The sequence below is a fragment of the Olea europaea genome, unplaced genomic scaffold (assembly GCF_002742605.1).
Source record: "Olea europaea var. sylvestris unplaced genomic scaffold, O_europaea_v1 scaffold6, whole genome shotgun sequence".
NCBI lineage: Eukaryota > Viridiplantae > Streptophyta > Magnoliopsida > Lamiales > Oleaceae > Olea > Olea europaea.
In genome coordinates this window covers 446,047-457,718 of record NW_019264345.1, presented here as the reverse complement: position 1 = coordinate 457,718, position 11,672 = coordinate 446,047, and positions in this window count along the sequence as shown.

The window sequence follows — 11,672 nt, the reverse complement described above, 5'->3', positions numbered from 1 at the left end:
TTTAACACTTGCATTGTAGTCAAGTGTCAATTGGATGGGAAAATTGTTTAAAATTTAAATTGTCCAAGAGCATAACGTCATGTGGTAAAGTGTAAACTAAAGTGTACACCATATTGTACATATAGCAAGGTCCTTACCGATTGAACTTTGCTATTTGTACACTAATTTTTGACACGTTGTTTGACACTTGCATTGTTGTCAAGTGTCAATTGGATGGAAAAGTTGTTTAAAATTAATACTATTTAATGGGATAATATCACGTGACAAAGTGTAAACTAAAGTGTACACCATAGTATACATGTTGCAAGGTTCTTACCAATTGAACTGTTCCTTTTGTACACTGATTTTAAACACATTGTTTGACACTTGTATTGTTGTTAAGTGTCAATTGGATGGAAAACAGTTTGAAATTTAAACTGTCCAATAGGATAATATCACGTGGCAAAGTGTAAACTAAAAGTGTACACTATAGTGTACATGTAGAAATGTTCTTACTGTTTGAACTTTGCTATTTGTATATCGATTTTTGACACGTTGTTCGATACTTGCATTATTGTCAAGTGTCAATTGGATGAAAAAGTTGTTTAAAATTAATACTGTTTAATGGGATAATATCACGTGACAAAGTGTAAACTAAAGTGTACACCATAGTATACATGTAGCAAGGTCCTTACCAATTGAACAATGCTATTTGTACACTGATTTTTGATACGTTGTTTGACACCTCCATTGTTCTCAAGTGTCAATTGGATGGGAAACTATTTGAAATTTAAGCTGTCCAACAGGGTAATGCCACGTGGCAAAGTGTAAACTAAAGTGTACACTATAGTGTACATGTAGCAAGCTTCTTACTGATTGAACTTTGCTATTTGTACACTGATTTTGGACACGTTGTTTAACACTTGCTTTGTAGTCAAGTGTCAATTAGATGGGAAAAATGTTTGAAATTTAAACTATAAAATAGGGTAATATCACGTGGTAAAGTGTAAACTAAAGTGTACCCCATAGAGAAAATGTAGCAAGGTTCTTACCGATTGAACTTTACTATTTGTACACTAATTTTTGACACGTTGTTTGACACTTACATTATTGTCAAGTGTCAATTGGATGGGAAAACTGTTTGAAATTTAAACTGTCCAACAGGGTAACGAAACGAGGTAAAGTGTAAATTTAAGTGTACACCATACTACACATGTAACAAGGTTATTACCGATTGAACGTTGCTATTTGTACACTAATTTTGGACACGTTGTTTGACACTTGCATTGCTGTTAAGTGTCAATTGGATGGGAGAACTGTTTGAAATTTAAACTGTCCAACAGGGTAATATCACGTGAGAAAGTGTAAACTAAAGTGTACACCATAGTGTACATGTAGTAATGTTCTTACCGATAGAACTGTACTAATTGTACACTGATTTTTGACACATTGTTTGACACTTGCATTGTTGTCAAGTGTCAATTGGATGGGAAAATTGCTATTTGTCCACTGAATTTTGACATGTTGTTCGACACTTGCATTTTCGTCAAGTGTCAATTGGATGAGAAAACTATTTGAAATTCATACTATTTAACAAGGTAATGTCACGTGGCAAAGTGTTTACTAAAGTATACACCATAGCGTACATGCAGCAGGGTTCTCACCAATTGAACATTGTTATTTGTACACTGATTTTTGAGACGTTGTTTGACACTTGCATTGTTGTTAAGTGTTAATTGGATGGGAAAATAGTTTGAAATTTAAATTGTCCAACTTTGCCACGTGATATTACCTTGCTGGACAGTTTAAATTTCAAACTGTTCTCCTATCCAATTGACACTTGACAACAATCCAGGTGTTAAACAACGTGTCCAAAATTAGTGTACAAATAGCAAAGTTCAATCGGTAATAATCTTGCCACATGTACAGTATGGTGTACACTTAAGTTTACACTTTGCCTCATGTAATTGACCTATTGGACAATTTAAATTTCAAACAGTTTTCCCATCCAATTGACACTTGACAATAATGTAAGTGTCAGACAACGTGTCAAAAATTAGTGTACAAATAGAAAAGTTCAATCGGTAAGAACCTTGCCACATGTACACTATGGTGTACACTTTAGTTTATACTTTGTCACGTGACATTACCCTGTTGGACAGTTTAAATTTTAAACAATTTTCCCATCTAATTGATACTTGACAACAATGCAAGTGTCCAACAACGTCTAAAAATCAGTGTAGAAATAGCAGTTTTCCCATCCAATTGACACTTGACAACAATGCCAGTGTCAAACAACGTGTCGAAAACCAGTGTACAAATAGCAAAGTTCAATCGATAAGAACCTTGCTACATGTACACCATGGTGTACACTTTAGTTTATACTTTGCCACGTAAAATTACTCTGTTGGATAGTTTATATTTCAAACTACTTTCCCATCCAATTAACACTTAACAACAATGCAAGTGTCAAACAACGTGTCAAAAATTAGTGTACAAATAACAATGTTCAATCGGTAAGGACCCTGCTACATGTACACTATGATGTACACTTTAGTTTACACTTTCCCACGTGACATTGCCCTGTTAAACAGTATGAATTTCAAACAGTTTTCCCATCTAATTGACACTTAACAACAATGCAAGTGTCGAACAACGTGTCAAAAATCAGTGGACAAACAGCAGTTTTCCCATCTAATTGAAACTTGAAAACAATGCAAGTGTCAAACAATGGGTCAAAAATCAGTGTACAAATAGCAAAGTTCTATCGATAAGAACCTTGCTACATGTTCACTATGGTGTACACTTTAGTTTACACTTTGCCACGTGATATTACCCCGCTGGACAGTTTAAATTTCAGACTGTTTTCCTATCTAATTGACACTTGACAACAATGCAGGTGTCAAACAATGTGTCCAATTAGTGTACAAATACCAAAGTTCAATCGGTAATAACCTTGCTACATGTACAGTATGGTGTACACTTTAGTTTACACTTTGCCACGTGATATTACCCTGCTGGACAGTTTAAATTTCAAACTGTTCTCCTATCCAATTGACACTTGACAACAATCCAGCTGTTAAACAACGTGTCCAAAATTAGTGTACAAATAGCAAAGTTCAATCGGTAATAATCTTGCTACATGTACAGTATGGTGTACACTTAAGTTTACACTTTGCCTCATGTAATTGACCTGTTGGACAATTTAAATTTCAAACAGTTTTCCCATCCAATTGACACTTGACAATAATGTAAGTGTCTGACAACGTGTCAAAAATTAGTGTACAAATAGAAAAGTTCAATCGGTAAGAACCTTGCTACATGTACACTATGGTGTACACTTTAGTTTATACTTTGTCACGTGACATTACCCTGTTGGACAGTTTAAATTTTAAACAATTTTTCCATCTAATTGATACTTGACGACAATGCAAGTGTCCAACAACGTCTCAAAAATCAGTGTAGAAATAGCAGTTTTCCCATCCAATTGACACTTGACAACAATGCCAGTGTCAAACAACGTGTCGAAAACCAGTGTACAAATAGCAAAGTTCAATCGATAAGAACCTTGCTACATGTACACCATGGTGTATACTTTAGTTTATACTTTGCCACGTGAAATTACTTTGTTGGATAGTTTATATTTCAAACTATTTTCCCATCCAATTAACACTTAACAACAATGCAAGTGTTAAACAACGTGTCAAAAATCAGTGTACAAATAACAATGTTCAATCGGTAAGGACCCTGCTACATGTACACTATGATGCACACTTTAGTTTACACTTTCCCACGTGACATTGTCCTGTTAAACAGTATGAATTTCAAACAGTTTTCCCATCCAACTGACACTTGACAACAATGCAAGTGTCAAACAACGTGTCAAAAATCAGTGGACAAATTGCAGTTTTCCCATCTAATTGACATTTGACAACAATGCAAGTGTCAAACAATGTGTCAAAAATTAGTGTAAAAATACAAAGCTCTATCGGTAAGAACCTTGCTACATGTTCACTATGGTGTACACTTTATTTTACACTTTGCCACGTGATATTACCCCGCTTGACAGTTTAAATTTTAGACTGTTCTCCTATCCAATTGACATGTGGCAACAATGCAGGTGTCAAACAATGTGTCCAAAATTAGTGTACAAATAGTACACCATAGTGAACATGTAGTAAGGTTCTTACTGATTGAACATTGCAATTTGTACACCAATTTTTTACACATTGATTTACACTTGCATTGTTGTCAAGTGTCAATTGGATAGAAAAACTGTCTAAAATTTATACTGTCCAAAAAGGTAATGTCAAATGACAAAGTATAAACTAAAGTGTCTACACCATAGTGTACATGTAGCATGGTTCTTACCGATTAAACAATGCTATTTGAACACTGATGTTTGACACGTTGTTGGACACTTGTAATGTTGACAAGTGTCAATTAGATGGTTAAACTATATGAAATTTAATCTGTCCAATAGGGTAATGTCACGTGGCAAAATGTAATCTAAAGTGTACGCCATAGTGTGCATGTAGAAAGGGTTTTACTGATTGAACTTTGCTATTTGTACACTGATTTTTGACACGTTATTTGACACTTACATTGTTGTCAAGTGTCATTTGGATGCGAAACTTGTTTGAAATTTAAACTGTTCTATAGGGTAGTGTCACATGGCAAAGTGTAAACTAAAGTGCACTCCAGAGTGTACATGTCACAAGGTTCTTACCGATTGAACTTTGCTATTTGTACACTGATTTTTGACACGTTGATTTACACTTGCATTGTTGTCAAGTGTCAATTGGATGGAAAAAATGTTTCAAATTTAAACTGCCAAGAAAGGAAATGTCACGTGACAAAGTGCTACTAAAGAGGGTACACCATAGTGTACATGTAACAAGATTCTTACCGATTGAATTTTTCTCTTTGTACACTGATTTTTAACACATCGTTTGACCCTTGCATTGTTGTCAAGTGTCAATTGGATGAGCAAACTGTTTGAAATTTAAACTGCCCAGCAGGGTAGTGTCACGTGGCAAAGTGTTAACTAAAGTGTACACCATAGTGTTCTTATATCAAGGTTTTTACCGATTGAACTTTGGTATTTGTACACTAATTTTGGACATATTGTTTCACACTTGCAATGTACTCAAGTGTCAATTGGATGGGAAAACTGTTTGAAATTTAAACTGTCCAACAGGGTAATGTCAGGTGGCAAAGTGTAAAGTAATGTTTACACCATAGTGTACATGTAGCAAGGTTCTTACCAATTGAACTTTACTATTGTACCCTAATTTTTGACACGTTGTACGATAGTTGCATTGTTGTCAAGTGTCAATTGGATGGAAAAACTATTTAAAGTTTACAATGTCTAACAGGGTAATGTCACGTAGCAAAGTGTAAACTAAAGTGTACACCAAAGTATACATGTAGCAGGGTCCTTACCGATTGAACATTATTTTTTGTACATTGATTTTTGACACGTTGTTTGACACTTGCAATGTTATCAAGTGTCAATTAGATGGGAAAATTGTTTGAAATCTAAACTGTCCAACATGGTAATATCACGTGGCAAAGTGTAAACTAAAGTGTACACCATAATGTTAATGTAGCAAGTTTCTTACCGATTGAACTTTGCTATTTGTACACTGATTTTTAACACAGCGTTTGACACTTGTATTGTTGTCGAGTGTCAATTGGATGGGAAAGCTATTTGAAGTTTATATTGTCTAATAGGGTAATGTCGCATGGCAAAGTGTAAACTAAAGTGTACACCATAGTATACATGTTGTAGGGTCCTTATCGATTGAACATTGTTTTTGGTACACTGATTTTTGATACGTTGTTTGACACTTGTAATGCTATCATGTGTCAATTGGATGGGAAAGCTATTTAAAATTTAAACTGTCCAACAGGGTAATGTCACGTGTCAAAGTGTAAACTAAAGTGTACACCATAGTGTACATGTAACAAGGGCCTTACCGATTGAACTTTCCTACTTCTACACTGATTTTTGACTCATTGTTTGACACTTGCACTGTTTTCAAGTGTCAATTGGGTGGAAAATTGTTTGAAATTTGAACTATCCAGCAGCGTAGTGTCACATGGCAAAGTGTAAACTAAAGTGTACTCTATAGAGTGAATGTTGCAAGGTTCTTACCGATTGAACATTGCTATTTGTACCCTGATTTTGGACACATTATTTGACACTTGTATTGATGTCGAGTGTCAATTGGATAGGAAAATTGTTTGAAATTTAAACTATCCAACAAGGTAATGTCACGTGGCAAAGTGTAAACTAAAGTGTACATCATAGTGTACTTGTCGCATGGTTCTTACTGATTGAACTTTGCTATTTGTACATTGATTTCTTACACGTTGATTTACACTTGCATTGTTGTCAAGTGCTAATTGGATGGAAAAACTGTTTGAAATTTAAACTGTCCAGCAAGGTAATGTCATGTGACAAAGTGTAACTAAAGCGTGTGTGCCATAGTGTACATGTAGCAAGATTCCTATTGATTGAACTTTGCTATTTGTACACTGATTTTTGACACGTTGTTTGATACTTGCATTGTTGTCAAGTGTCAATTGGATTGGAAAACTATTTGAAATCTAAACTATCCAACAGGGTAATGTCACGAGACAAAGTGTAAACTAAAGTGTACACCATAGTGTTAATGTAGCAAGGTTCTTACCGATTGGACTTACCTATTTGTACACTGATTTTTGACACGTTGTTTGACACTTGCAATGTTGTCAAGTGTCAATTGGACGGGAAAGCTGTTTGAAATTTAAACTGTCCAACAGGGTAATGTCACGTGGTAAAGTGTATACTAAAGTGTACACCTTAGTGTACGTGTAGCAAGGGCCTTACCGATTGCACTTTGCTACTTGTACACTGATTTTTGGCATGTTGTTTAACACTTGCAATGTCTCTATAGTGTGCATGTTGCAAGGTTCTTACCGATTGAACTTCGCTATTTGTACACTGATTTTCGATACGTTGTTTGACTCTTGCATTTTTTTCAAGTGTCAAATGGATGGAAAAACCTGTTTGAAATTTATGCTGTTCAACAGGGTAATCTCACGTGGTAACGTGTAAACTAAAGTGTACACCATAGTGTACATGTAACAAGGTCCTTACCGATTGAACTTTGCTATTTGCACACTGATTTTTGACACATTGTTTAGCACTTGCATTGTTGACAAGTGTCAATTGGATGGAAAAACTATTGGAATTTAAACTGTCCAGTAGGGTATTATCATGTGACAAAGCGTAACTAAAGTATGTACACCTTAGTGAACGTGTAACATGATTCTTACCAATTCAACTTTGCAATTTGTACACTAATTTTTGACACGTTGTTTGACACTTGCATTGTTGTCAAGTGTCAATTGGATGGTAAAACTGTTTCAAATTTAAACTATCCAACAGGGTACTGTCACGTGGCAAATTGTAAAGTAAAGTGTACACCATAGTGTACGTGTTGCAAGGTCCTTACCAATTGAACTTTGCTATTTCTGCGTTGATTTTTGACAAGTTGTTTGACACTTGCATTGTTGACAAGTGTCAATTAGATGGCAAAAATGTTGGAATTTAAACTGTCGAGTAGGGTAATGTCATGTAACAAAGTGTAACTAAAGCGTGTACACCATAGTGTACGTGTAGCAAGATTCTTATCAATTGAACTTTGCAATTTGTACACTAATTTTTGACACGTAGTTTGACACTTGCATTGTTGTCAAGTGTCAATTGGATGGAAAAACTGTTTCAATTTTAAACTGTCGAACAGGGTAATGTCAAGTGGCAAATTGTAAACTAAAGTGTACACCATAGTGTACGTGTAGCAAGGTTCTTACCAATTGAACATTGCAATTTGTACACTGATTTTTAACACGTTGCTTGACACTTGCATTATTGTCAAATGTCAATTGGATGGGAAAATTGTTTGAAGTTTAAACTGTCCAATAGGGTAATGTCACATGGCAAAGTGTAAACTAAAGTGTACACCATAGTACACTTGTCGCAAGGTTCTTACCAATAGAACTTTACTATTTGTACACTGATTTTCGACAAGTTATTTGACACATTCATTGTTGTCAAGTGTCAAATGGATGGAAAAACTATTTGACATTTATACTGTCCAACAAGGTAATGTCACGTTGTAACGTGTAAACTAAAGTGTACACCATAGTGCACATGTAACAAGGTCCTTAACGATTGAACTTTGCTATTTGTATACTGATTTTTGACACGTTGTTTAACACTTAGATTGTTGTCAAGTGTCAATCGAATGGGAAAACTATTTAAAATTTAAACTATCCAACAGGGTAATGTCACGTGGCAATGTGTAAACTATAGTATACACCATAGTGTACATATAGCAAGGTTATTACCGATTGAACTTTGCTATTTGTACACTGATTTTTGACACGTTTCACACTTTCAATGCAGTCAGGTGTCAACTGGATGGGAAAACTGTTTGAAATTTAAACTCTCCAACAGGGTAATGTAACGTGGCAAAGTGTAAACTAAAGTGTACACCATAGTGCACTTGTTGCAAGGTTCTTACCGATTGAATTTTGCTATTTGCACATCAAATTTTGACACTTTGTTTGACCCTTGCATGGTTGACAAGAGTCAATTGGATGGAAAAACTATTTGAAATTTAAACTGTCCAGTAGGGTAATGTCATGTGATAAAGTGCAACTAAAGCGTGTACACCATAGTGTACATGTAGCAAGATTCTTACCGATTGAACTTTGCTATTTGTACACAGATTTTTGACATGTTGTTTGACACTTACATTATTGTCAAGTGTCAATTGAATAGGAAAACTATTTCAAATTTAAACATTCCAACCGGGTAATGTTACATGGCAAATTGTAAACTAAAATGTACACCATAGTGTACATGTAGCAATGTCCTAATCGATTGAACATTGCTATTTGTACACTGATTTTTGACACGTTGTTTGACACTTGCATTGTTTTCAAGTGTCAATTGGATGGAAAAATAGTTTGAAATTAAAACTGTCCAACAGGGTAATGTTACGTGACAAATTGTAAACTAAAGTGTACACCACAGCGTGCATGTAGCAAGGTTCTTACCGAATGAACATTGTTATTTGTACATTGATTTTTGACACGTTGTTTGACAATTGCATTGTTGTCAAGTGTCAATTGGACTGGAAAATTATTTGAAATTTAAACTATCTAACAGGGTAATGTCACGTGGAAAAGTGTAAACTAAAGTGTACACCATAGTGTAGATGTCGCAAGGTTCTTACCGATTGAACTTTGCTATTTGTGCACTGATTTTTGACACGTCGTTTGACACTTGCATTGTTGTCAAGTGTCAATTGGATGGGAAAACTGTCTCAAATTTAAACTGTCCAACAGCGTAACGTCACATGACAAATTGTAAACTAAAGTGTACTCCATAGTGTACATGTAGCAATGTCGTTACCAATAGAACATTGCTATTTGTACACTGATTTTTGATACGTTGTTTGACACTTGCATTATTGTCAATTGTCAATTGGATGGGAAAACTATTTGAAATTAAATTTGTCCAACGCGGTAATGTCACGTGGAAATGTGTGAACTAAAGTGTACACCATAGTATACATGTCGCATGGTTCTTCCCGATTGAACTTTTCTATTTGTACAACGATTTTTGACACGTTGATTTACACTTGCATTGTTGTCAAGTGTCAATTGGATGGAAAAATTGTTTGAAATTTAAACTGTTCAGCAGGGTAATGTCATGTGACAAAGTGTAACTAAAGCGTGTACACCATAGTGTACATGTAGCAAGATTCTTACCGATTCAATTTTGCTATTTGCACACTGATTTTTGAAACGTTGTTTGACTCTTGCATTGTTGTCAAGTGTCAATTGGATGGGAAAACTGTTTTAAATTTAAACTGTACAACATGGTAATGTTACGTGGCAAAGTGTAAACTAAAGTATACACCACAATGTACATGTAGCAAGGTTATTACCGATTGAACTTTGCTATTTGTACACTATTTTTGACACATTGTTTGAACTTGCATTGTTGTTAAGTGTCAATTGGATGAGAAAATAGTTTGAAATTTCAACTTTCCAACAATGTAGTGTCATGTGGCAAAGTGTAAATTAAAGTGTACTCCATAGTTTACATGTCGCAAGGTTCTTACCGATTGAACTATGCTATTTGTACATCGATTTTGACACATTGTTCATCACTTGTGTTGTTGTCCAGTGTCAATTGGATGGGAAGCTGTTTGAAATTTAAACTGTCCAACAGGTTATTGTCACGTGGCAAAGTGTAAACTGAAGTGTATACCATAGTGTACATGTTGCATGGTCCTTACCGATTGAACATTGCTATTTGTACACTGATTTTTGACACATGTTTAACACTTGCATTGTTGTCAAGTGTCAGTTGGATTGGAAAACTGTTTGAAATTTAAACTGTCCAACTGGGTAATATCACGTGGCAAAGTGTAAACTAAAGTGTACACTATAGTGTACATGTCACAGGGTTCTTACCAATTGAACTTCGTTATTTGTACACTAAATTTCGACACGTTGTTTGACACTTGCATTGTTGTCAAGTGTCAATTGGATGGGAAATGGAACGCCCCAATTTTTTCTTTCCTTTACATTAAACACCGGAACGTTACGAAAACTCATTTTTGTTTAATTTAAAAAAAATGCGGAACTATATAAAATTCTTCAATAAACAAATAATTGTAACATTTAAATTAAAATTATTGAAAGCGTATCTAACCATAAACATAACCTCCTAAGTAATTCAAATAATGCGTTCTAAATTAAAATAAACAAATTGCTAAATTTAATATGGCAAACTTATTTCTTTTTCTCTATTCTTTATCCACTTGGCAGTCTGCATCACCAATTCTCCACTGTTCCAATCGACCCGAACTAATCTGAAAAATTAATGTAAGAGTGAGTATTAAAAATAGCCAGTAAGATACGTGCAAATTTCCATACACAGGTATATAACAAATAAATAATACACTTCATACAGCTCTTCTCTTATGGAGTATATCGGCGACCAAGCGACACACCCATCTTAGGTCCTCTTAATTTCCATGTAGAAATTTCATATCTCTTTCTCTAGAACCCGAAGGTCCACTAGCATTCCATGCATATTTAATCGCATATAAGAGCATAAGGAAACGTAAACACTTTGCACATAAATGTATCTTACCTTGTTGAATCTACAGTATGTTGAAAATCGTTCCTCCGCTTTGAAAGTATGTGATTAAATACTCGATGTATGAAATTCTATTTCTAATGCTGCTTTCTGTCTTTCTTTTTCTCTCCTTTCTCTCTCTTTTATCTTTCTCTTTCTCTATTTCACATGTGAATTTTTGGTGTGGTAAAATGTGGGATTCTAGTCTACTATTTATAGGTGTAGACTAGAGTAGAAGATATGTCTTATCCTAACCAAAAGATTTTTACTTGATTTGTACTAGGCCTTTTTGTTGTTATCAAAAAGAAAATAGAGAGTTGGTTTGTTATCCAATGCATGCCAACGTGAAGAAACATGATAGCTAAATGAGACATCAACTTTTCAAACTCTAATATGATTACATCAAAGATATCTTTTATCATAAATTCTGAAATCGGCAGCTAGCTTTTGACTTTGTTTAATATATTCATTCTTTGTACAC